The sequence below is a fragment of the Carettochelys insculpta genome, chromosome 2 (genome assembly GCF_033958435.1).
Source record: "Carettochelys insculpta isolate YL-2023 chromosome 2, ASM3395843v1, whole genome shotgun sequence".
Classification (NCBI taxonomy): Eukaryota; Metazoa; Chordata; order Testudines; family Carettochelyidae; genus Carettochelys; species Carettochelys insculpta.
Window position 1 is genome coordinate 266,785,995 of NC_134138.1, and position 10,393 is coordinate 266,796,387.

At 47.9% G+C, this 10,393-nt stretch overlaps 1 protein-coding gene across 1 annotated transcript in view; it reads right to left on the reverse strand.

Moving 5' to 3' along the window:
- The window catches only part of NUB1 (negative regulator of ubiquitin like proteins 1), a 39,387-nt gene extending 38,522 nt beyond the window's left edge, over positions 1-865 (reverse strand). The window contains exon 1 of the mRNA XM_074986323.1: positions 760-865. The gene's annotated coding sequence lies outside the window, so the exon portion shown is untranslated. The remainder of the gene's footprint in view (positions 1-759) is intronic.
- Positions 866-10,393: the final 9,528 nt, after the last annotated feature.

Consider the following 10,393-nt stretch of genomic DNA (forward strand, 5'->3'; position numbering starts at 1 on the left):
TTAAAAGACTACCGCACTTCTCGATATTTTTACTGAGGGGAGTGAATGCACCACACCCCAGAGCCATGCTGTTATACCAGTGCAGATCTGGGCCAGTCGGCACTGCCTACACCAAGGGACCAATTCACCAGGCACTAGGTCAACTTAACCCTGGTGCTCCAAGAGTGACGTTTTGGCACAGCCCCTCACAGAGGGGTATGTGTGTGGGTATGTCTGTCCCCCAGCCCCTTCCCTGTACAGCTCGGGGCGGGGGGTGTCCATCCCACAGCTCCCGTACAGCTCACAGAGGAGTGTCTATGTGTGTATGTGTCTTTCTGTGTGTGTACAAACCATCGTGCCATCTAGCCCTCCCACCACCGCGAACCGCCCACCGCCCCTGTCCTGCTAGCACGTGGTGTTCCCGCGCTGACGCCCCCGGCCCCAGCTTCTGCCACCGCACACGAGCCCCGAGTCCAGCTGCCGACTTTGGCCTAGCTGCAGCTGCTCCTCAACAACAGGTGCCACCATGCCCAGGCAGGTCCGCGGGTCACGGACGGGCTCCTGGTGGGGGAGGGGTCGCACTGGACTAGACCCGCTCCCCAGCAGTGGGCAACACAGCACCTACACCCCCCTCCCCGAAGCTGAGGGCGGCACACTTAGCAGGGGGCGGGGACAGTTGAGGAGGGGGAGTGGGCGGGGCCAGGCTGCGCCAGCGCGTGACTGAGTCTCAATGCCGAGGGCGGAAAGGCCCCGCCCCGCCCCCGGCGGGCTATCGCTCACCTGCCTACCCGCTGCTGCTCGGCGAGTTCGCGGCCGTTTGTTTACGCTGCGTTCGCAGGGTCAGCGCGGGGCGGGGCGGGGCAGGCGGCTACCTACGGAAGCCCGGAAGCGGCGAAGTGGGCGGAGAACGATTTTCACGTGTTCAGAACACGTGAAGCCTGGAGCCGGTCGGCTGGGCCCTCCATCGCCTTATCTATCTCTGCGCGTCTCTTACGGGCGCTATTCCGCTGGACCTTGGGAGGGGCAGCGAAGTGTCCTCCCGCCCGCCTCTCAGGCCCGGCCGCAGCACCTCTGTGGGGAAAAAGGCGGGAAAGGAGGGGAGACGCACTGCCAGGGGGGCTGCGTTTGCACATGTCATAGTGCTGGCTCGCTCTCAAAGGCTTGACCTGGGACAAGATGACAGTGAGGGAAACAGGAGAGCGAGACCCGGGGGGAAGAACCTGTACCCTGCTCTGTCTAGAGTTCCTCCCTTGCTTGTCTTGGGGTGGGGGGAGGCTATGACTCCTTGAGAGGCCTCGTGCACATATTGGAGCCCAGGACTCCTGTGGGATCACCCACGGGTCAAATTTTCATGGGCCTTGTAGGAAATCCAGGAGAGTTATTAGGTGTAATTTCACTTTTCCAGAATAGCTGTGCTATTGCCCTGGGCAGACAATATTTTAGGCAATATTGTGACTGTAACCAGGCTAGCTGATGTTAACCTTTTAAATGTGTCTCCTACCAAGTGTCACAGTCCAATGAATACAGAATTGTAGTATGATCCTGCCATTCAGCTGCCTTGTGACCTTGGGCCAATTGCTTCAATCTCCTGACTGGTCAAATAAGGATAGTGATATTTACCTGTGTTTTAAGAAATAAGTCTCTGGCTGAAAAATGCTATGCAGAAGCGAATACTGAATACAGTAGGGGTGTTACACTGTTGTGGGAATACTGGCGTACTGCACTAGAAAGGCATTCTTAGTGTGGAATGTGGAAACAGCTATACTGGCTCAGCTACACAGACTTCACTATTTTTTTTGCGGGCGGGGGGGTATAGCTAAGAAGTACCTTGGAAATGGCAGCGCAGTATCATACCCATCCGTAATAATAATACTTAGTTCTTATATAGTGCTTTCCTTCAGTAGATCACAAAAGCACTTGAAAGGCAGGTACACATCATTATTCCCGATTTATAGACAGAAGTGGAGATCAGCAGGGAGAGTGAAGATCAGTGCTGTGGCAACTGTTTAGCAATTTAAAAATTCATCCTTATACTAGGTGTTTCTTGGGGACATTACCCCTTGCTGAGACAGAAATGTGTGGTATCCAGCTGCAAGGCCTTTCCAGGTACAGAGGGCAGTAATGATTAGTGGTAGTGTGTAACCAGGAGTGCAGTTGGGGGATTTTGGGGCACAGAAAAAATGGCAGTTGTTAGGACTGAGTAAAGTACTGTTATGTTCCCAGCTGTTTTGTGATCTTAATGGGCATGTGAGTAGCCTGTGGTGCACAGGTGCTGCAGCTGTGAGTCTCCTCAAATGGCAGCATGAACTCTGACAACCAGTTGCAAATGTCCCCAGGCTCAACAGTACTTCCCCAGGCACAGCAAAGCTCAATGGGAGTTTATGAATGAGTAAAGATTTGAAGTTGTGGTGGGTGCTGAGAAAATGGAAGGTTCTGTTACAAATTGGGTAATGTTCTGTTAGGCTGTGTCTATGCAGCATCCTGCACCCAAAATAAGATAGTCTTAAGTCTGTGTAGCCTAGCCAGTATAGCTGAGTCCACACTAGGAATGCTTTGCTAGTACAGCATGTCAGTATTCCCAGAACAGTGAAACACCCCTACTGTGTTCAGTCTTAGCTCTTGCCTATCTTGAGTTTATTTTGAAATAGGCTATGCTGGCATTTGGTGTTGTCTAAAACAAATGTCAAAAAGAGGAGTACAGGAATGTTGAAATAGCATGCCCCTTATTTAAAAAAAGTTTCAAAATAACGGGGACATTATTTTGAAAACAAAATCATAATGGGGCATTTCAAAGATGTGGAGTAGCTATTCTGGGATACCTCAGTATCCCGAAATAGCTCTGTCATCTAGCCTTATAGTCCCTGTACCTACTGGGATCTGCATGAAGGCACTATTAATGTTGAGAGGAGATGTTAACTGCATTTACTGGTTTAATGGAGTGGGCCATTCTGTTAATGATCTGAAAGTTTGCGTCTCATTGAAGAGGACTTTTCACAACAGTTTGGAAAGAGAGGCTGCTGAACTCTCTTTTATATTCAAATTTGACACATTAACACGTGGTTTGAACTGGGTTGGGAATTTTCTGTGTCATTATAGGGGCTGTTTTGCATACTTGGCTTAATCTACTTGACTCCCTCACCTTCTGCCCCCCTACTCTCTGATTTGCTCACCTTGATAATATTTTTCTGATTTGTCAACCTTGATTACTATTTTTGGTTCTCTGTGCCTTAAATATTGAGTCTGTTCTGGTATGGCTATGGTCTAAAGAAGTGGGTCTGTCCCACGAAAGTGCACCCAATAAATTATTTTGTTAGTCTTTAAAGTGCTGCTTGACTGCTTCTCTGTTACTGGTTGTTCAAAGTGTGTGGGGTTTTTTTTAATGCCTTTCCTGCCCTGAAGAGGGCAGTGTTGTTGTGTTGCTGCTAAGGACCGTTAACGTCTCTTCTATTTTTTCATTGTGAATTTTCTGCAACTCTGAAATAGTAGCAGTGGTGAGGGAGGGATTTTTGGGGAATCTCCTACGTAGATGAGGGACCTTTTTGGACATTTTACTGCATACCATTCACTTATCCTTTATATGCCTTTTTAGGGTTGAAGCAGCCATGGGAAGGTTAAAAGCTCTGCAGCACGCAACTACGGCAAGTTGAATCTCTCTAAACCAGCACACTTTCATCCGGCAACATCCATAATCTGGCATGATTTTAGTTAGCCAGACAACCACTTATCATGGACATGGTCAGGTTTCCCATGGTCCCATACAGTTTGTTTACAGTCACCAGTCCTGGTTTTTCATGTTCTGTGCTGTTATTTAGCTGTAGTTTAAAGAAGAATCCATTAAGCAGTGGAAGGGTTGGTAATGCTGCTAGAAAATATTGACCTCTTGTGGTCCAAAAAATTCTCTCATTTGGCACTGGTTAGGTCCTTAGGTGCTGGACTAGAGACTTTTAACCTGTGTCTGGAAGCAGTTTTGTAGGGAGGGGAGCCATTGAGTCCCTAACCCAGATCAGGCCCAGTGCAGGAAGGGTTCTACAGATGCCTTGAATCCAGAAGTGGATGGTAGAGAATCCAAGAGCCCCTTCCCTGCTTGCAGAGAAGTGGAGGGGGAAGTGGGGATGGGTTTCCCCTCCTACCACAGGTGCTCCAGCTACATGGGAAAAGGAGAGGTTGAGGCTTATTCTACACTTAAACTGACACAGCTATGTCATTCAAATATGAGAAACTCCTTCCCCACCCCCCAGTCTCCAACAGGAGAAACTTACCTGTGCTGATAAGCCTCCCAGTATAGATACAACTGTAAGAGGGTGAGAGCAAGGCCAGGCAAGGCAGGGGCTAAACAGGGCCTGTTGGCCCAGTCAGCCCCACGCCAGTTCACCTGCAGCCAGCCACTGTCAGGCCTGGAGGGGTATAAAGGGAAGGAAGCCAGCCCCATTGGATGCTGATCAGCTAAGGGGCAGGAGCTGACTCTGAGGCAGCAGGGCCTGAGCCACTACCCAGTTGGCTGCCAGAAGGCAGACCCTCAGGACCCTCTCCCAGGTACAAAGTGTGGGGAAGCTTACCCGCCAGAGGTGAAACTAGGTTTTTGGGGCTATGCCCCAAAGTTAGCCAACAGACTCATAGGTGGGGCTGAAGACCCAGGCCTCAGCAAGGGGGCTGTGCCATGAGGCTACCCCGTCACCGGTGGGAACCGCTCACAGCAGCTGTGCCAACAGATGAGTGCTTCTGTTGACATAGCTAATGTCCTTTGAGGGGGTTTGTATACTGAAAAATTCCTGTTGGTGTATATTGTATCTACTATGTCATTATAGCTATGGTAAGGGTAGGGTCTATAATATAGACATAGCCTCAGGTATGTCTGTGCTACAGCAGCTATGCTCTGCTGCTCTAGAACCTTTGTATAGGTGCTTCCTACATGCTTGGAAGGTGTATTTATTTTTTTCTTTTTCTCCTGGTGGTGGTAAGCTATCTGTTCAATAGGAGATAGTGAGGTCAACAGAGGAATCATGTTGCCTAGCCATGTCTGTGCTGGGAGTTAGGTCAACCAACCAGCAGGGCTTAAGGAATGACTTTTTTTTTTTTAACAGTACTGAGTGACATAGCTAGATTGATCTAGTTTTCAAGTACACTGATCCCTCACCATATGAGCATGATTGGTTCCCAAATTTCTGCTCATAGGCAAAAACTCATAAGAGTGACACTAAATTCCCATTAAAATACATATAAAAGTTTCCTATTTGTTCCAAGTGCTTGTAACTTGACATAAACCATTTGAGTTTAAGTACTTTTCTGATGTATTTGAATAGTTTGGCACCAGAAATATGACAATGTATGTATGTAGAACAGGGATTCCCAGCCTATGGTGTGGGACCCAAACATAGGTCACCATTAGGTTTGTTAAGGATCGCCAGCTGGGTAGTTCTGAGCTGCATGTGGCTGTTAAAGAAGCCATTTGCAGTTTCTTAACACTGCTGTGTCAGGCAAATATCTATCACTAGAGATACCGATTACGTTATGCCTAGGTGCTGAAAGCTTAACACTGGAGTTAATTGGTTTTAAGGACTGTTACCTGCTGGGAGAGCCACCCAGTCTAGCAGCCCCAGTGAAGAGGCTGCTGGAAGAGGAGTGTCTAAGGCTGGGGCTGTTTAGGGCTGTGGTGGGGCATGGGGGCAGTTTAAGGCTGAAGGCAGTTTAGGGTTGTGGCAGGGGGTCTAAGACTGGGGGAAGTTTGGGGCTGCAGGGGGGGTTCTAAGTCTGGGGGCAGTTTGGGGCTGGTGGGGGGTGTGTAGGTCTTCCCGCTTCCAGCCATGGACCCCCGTGGCTTGCTCATATTAGCGGGGGGAGGTTTACTCATTTAGTGAACGTAGGTGGGCATACGTGTCCCTCATTTTAGCAAGTACTCATAAGTGAAGTACTCTCTAAACAAGGGATGGATGTCTAGGCTGGGCATCAGAAGAGTTTCCCCTTTCAGAGAGATCTCAGCAGGTTTGCACTTGCATTGGTGCACTGTAGGAAAACTTTAGATCTTGCATACTCATGCAAGTTGTATGACTTTAGTCATAGCCTTGGGCACACTTATATCAGTATAAAAATATAATGAAGAGATATTGTGCCACAGAAATGCAGGGTTGAAAGGAACATTCTGAGATGATCAAGGCCCTGCCTCCTGTGCTGAAACAGGACATGTGCCATCCTTGATAGGTGTTTGTCTATCTTGTTCTTAAAAGGCTACATCTACACTAGCCTGCCAGGCTTTGAAAGCCCCTTATTCCTATTTGGTTTTAGGAATAAAGGGTTTTCGAAGACTGAGGAGTCCTCCTGAAAGGCCTTGTCTACACAGGTGGTGTGCGATTCAAAAACGGCACTTTCGAATTGCTGCAGTTGCCATTATGCTAACCAGGTGCTACATATTCATGGCAACATCTCATTAGCATCATCTGGCCTCACTCATTACCATGCCCCTTTTGAAAGGAAGGGGCTAGTATAGACGTAGCCAACATACCCAGGAGCAGAAATTTCACAGTCTCCCTTGGAAGCCTTTTCCATTTCTTAACAATCCTTATTACTAGAAAGCTTTCTACAATATTTGATCTAAATCTGTTACTGGAGATTATACTGAGTACTTCTTGTCCTGTGTTCTGGGGACATGGAGAATAATTGATCCTCTTTATAACAGCTCCTTAATTAAAGCTGTTAATGGATCTTTTTGTTTGACTGGTCCCTTTTGGATTTGCTACCAGACGAATAGATGGTGCAGCCAGTGGAACTCCTGAGGTGAAGGAAATGTCTCCAGAGAAGCAGATGAGCCAGAATCCTGTTTGTCAACTACACCTGTACTACTGAGCTCACACCCACTTAGAAAATATTGTTTGCAGATGCAATAAGGCAGGTGCTTCCTGCATCCTTGAGTGCCATAGCCCTATTCAGGGCTGGCATTTTTCACTGAACCATGTGCACCCCCCCACAGGGACGTGAATAGTGTGTAACTTGTGCTGCTACCTTTTTTGTATGAGTAACAAAAAATGATAGTTATGTCCCTATTTCTTTGACTGGTTCATAGCAGCACTTGCACAACTTCTTTAATCCAAAAGCCCAGAAGAATCAGTGCCTCCTGTCTGCTCCAAACAGGAGTGTGTCTAGAGTGTGTAGCTGGTATGATCAGTTGGGCAGCTACAGAGAACAGCTACTAAGTGCATCGGTGGCAAGTTAGATGGACTTTTGGTGCCCATGCTCCAACAACATTCAGGAACATGCACCTTGTTCCACCAATGTTGGGCTTATATTTTCAGAACTGTCCCATCCATAGAATGGATTAGGACAACTGCCCTGGACCACACACTTTGTGGAGTTCAGGGAGATGCAGGGGAGGGGTGGAATAGAGATGAGCAGAAGTGTGAAGAGGTGGGGTGGAGGCTTGGGGAAAAGTATGGAGTGGGGATGAGGCCTGGGACAGAACAGGAGCAAAAAGAGGTGGGCAGGCTGGAACCAGGTCACTTGCCGCTGCCAGTGTCAAGCTCCCTTTTAGGGCCCCTGGATCTCACATATGGATGGGAGGGCTCTGCTTGGACCTCTTCTGGGCATCACCAAAATTATTCAAACCTGGTGCTCATGGCTAAGTGTTATTGCCAAGGTGGACAATTAGGAAAAGGCATTCAAAGATACATGAAGGTTTTAAAGACTGTCATGTTGCTTCTGGTCACCACTGTCTGGCACCATGGGACATCTTTCTGGAGGACTGCTAGGGTCAGCAACATAAGTCACAGCATCTGCACTTGGACTGAGTTTAACACAGTATATTGACTGCACAACACTGATTAGGAAAGTAGAGTCACTGTATCAATATAACAAGGCCTTACATCCGCCGGAGACAAATTTGAGTGTACAGATGTGCACAGACAGAGTAATGTAAGGTGACTGCCCAGACATCAGCCTAAATTGATAGACCAGGTCTCAGCATACTGGATTGATTAACAAGCTGCATTGAGATACAATACAAAACTGTGTCTTCTTTCCACTAGGGTATTACATCAGTATCTCAATATTAAAAAAATATCTTTTTTTGAAGTTGAAGCACAAGACTTCTCTGTGTTTAGGCAGCTAACATTGAGCTTTATTGAATTCAATAAGGCAACAGATGAGCCAAACTGGACACTTGTAAAACCAGGTCCAGCAAGGCTGCTTGATGCAGCTAACTCTAGTATTTTATACCCTTACACAAACGAGTCCAGTGCCAGAGGCAATTAGTTAGAGAAACATAAATCATTTTCAGAGAGAAAACTGTTATCAGCAAGGAGGAACAGGTGTCAGGGAGTAGGAGCCCCAAATCCAAATAGTTCATTAACGCACTCCATAGAGCTCATCCTCCCTGCCATTCCCAAATAGGTGAGGAGAAGTTCAAGCTCTTCTGTATGTGCAGAAATAAGAAACGTGAAATGGCTTCTATATAAGATGGCTTCCACAAAGTGAAGTCCTGACCTTAGGCTTGGTTTACACTTGAAAGTTAATTGATATAGCTGCATTGGTCTGGAGTGTGAAGAGCCTACCCACATGCTTGTCTTACAGTGACGTAAGCCTTATCTGGTGCTCTGCTTGTGGTGTCATGGTAGCGTACATAAAGGCTACAACAATGGAAGAAGAGTTTCCATTGCTTCAGGACCTCTAGGATTGCTGTAACTATCAAATAATGTGTGGATTTTTCACCCCTTTGAGAGCAGTAGCTGTAAGATGACCATATTTCCATATGCCAAATACTGGGGGGAGAGCCCCCCAGCTGCAGCTGCCAAGCAAGTGCAACTCAGCTCCTTGGCTGCCCCATGCCACTCCATGGGGAAGCTGCTCCAGTGCAGGGGTGTTTGCCCTGCAGGGTTGGTGGGGTGTTCACCAGCTGCCTCATGCTGCTGGGCTCTGGGGATACTGCAGGGATGCTCCCTGGCTCCAGCTGGGCAGCCACCCTTTGGAGGAAGGCGCTCGCTGGCTGCAGGGGGTGGCTACAGCTCCTGGCTTCCCCATGCCTCTGGGCTCTTGGAGTGGGGTTGGTGCTCTGCCCAGGAACCTCCTCGACTCCCTCACACTTCTGGGCAATGGCAATGGGGCTGCTGCCCCACCGGGGACCTCCCCAGCATTCCCACACCTCCAGGGGCTGGCAATAAGGCTGCTGTCCCGCTGGTGGGGACTTCCATTGCTGTGGAGGGTGGCTGCCCCACATCTCGGGGCACAAGCAATGGGGCTGCCGCCCATGCCTTGGGGTGCCAGCAATGGGCCTGCTGCCCTGCTGGAGAGCTCCACAGCTGTGGGGGCTCCCTAGCTGCGGAGGCGGCTGCCCTGTGGGGTGGGGCTATCCTGAAGTGAGAATTTGGCTACCTCTCACAGTGGTCTCCCTGGCTGCATGGGCAGCTGCCCCATGGAAGGGCTGCCCAGCACTGGAGGGGCACCAGGTCCCCTTAAAATCTTAGGAAGGGGCCAAACATGCTAGCCAACCTCCTCACCTCTACGGCAGGGCCCCTGGCTCTCTCTCCTTGCTGCTGCTTGTACTGGCCAGTGGCTTCATGCAGCATGTGCTGTCCAGCTGGCTGCTGATTGATTTTAGCTGCAGCTGTGCTGACTTGGGGAAAGGGCAGCTCAGCAGGGGGAGTGAATAGAGAGGACAATTAGCTTTTTGTTGGAAAAAGCTGGGACGCCTACCTAATATATGGGACTGTCCCAGTGAAAACAGGACAGATGGTCACTTTTTGTAGCTGTGTCAGCCTTACTTGTAAGTGTAGCTCAGGCCTTGATTTCTACCAGCATGCTAATTCAATAACTATAAGGTTTGAGTCATCAGTTTATCTCAGTGGAGTGTTTTCAACTCAAAGACAATGCCTTATTGAGATGAATACAACTTGTTTATAAAAGTTCATATGTACCAGCTTTTATATAATATGAAAGTTCATATATTTGAACTATCCCTGTCAGCTCAGAAGGATATTACCTGCCAAATTAAAATCTCTATTTTTAGTTTGCCCCTCCCTAAATTCCAAGGAAGTCTAAAGAGATTTAAATTTAAAAAGAGTAAGTCTTGCTCTACATTTAAAAGGTATGTTAGCATAGCTAAGTATTCTTCTCACAGTGTGCTGCATCTATATTTTATGTGCCTTTTAATTATTGCCTAATAATATAGATTGACTTCAGTTGATTAGTGATTAAAAAAATCAAAACAGTAATAAATAAGTTACTGGCAATTTCTTGGCTTCCATTGTGTGACGACTGAAGTAACTGAGTATCCCACCTTTGATTTTAATTTAATGGATACTGGGTCAGACTCTTAAAGCAGCGGGCAAAACCCTCAGTTATTAACTTCCATGTTTACTACCCTTGGTTGTAAACTGACTTGAGAGCTAGGCCAAAAGTCCTCCCAAAGCATCTTGCACAGTTAAGATGATCC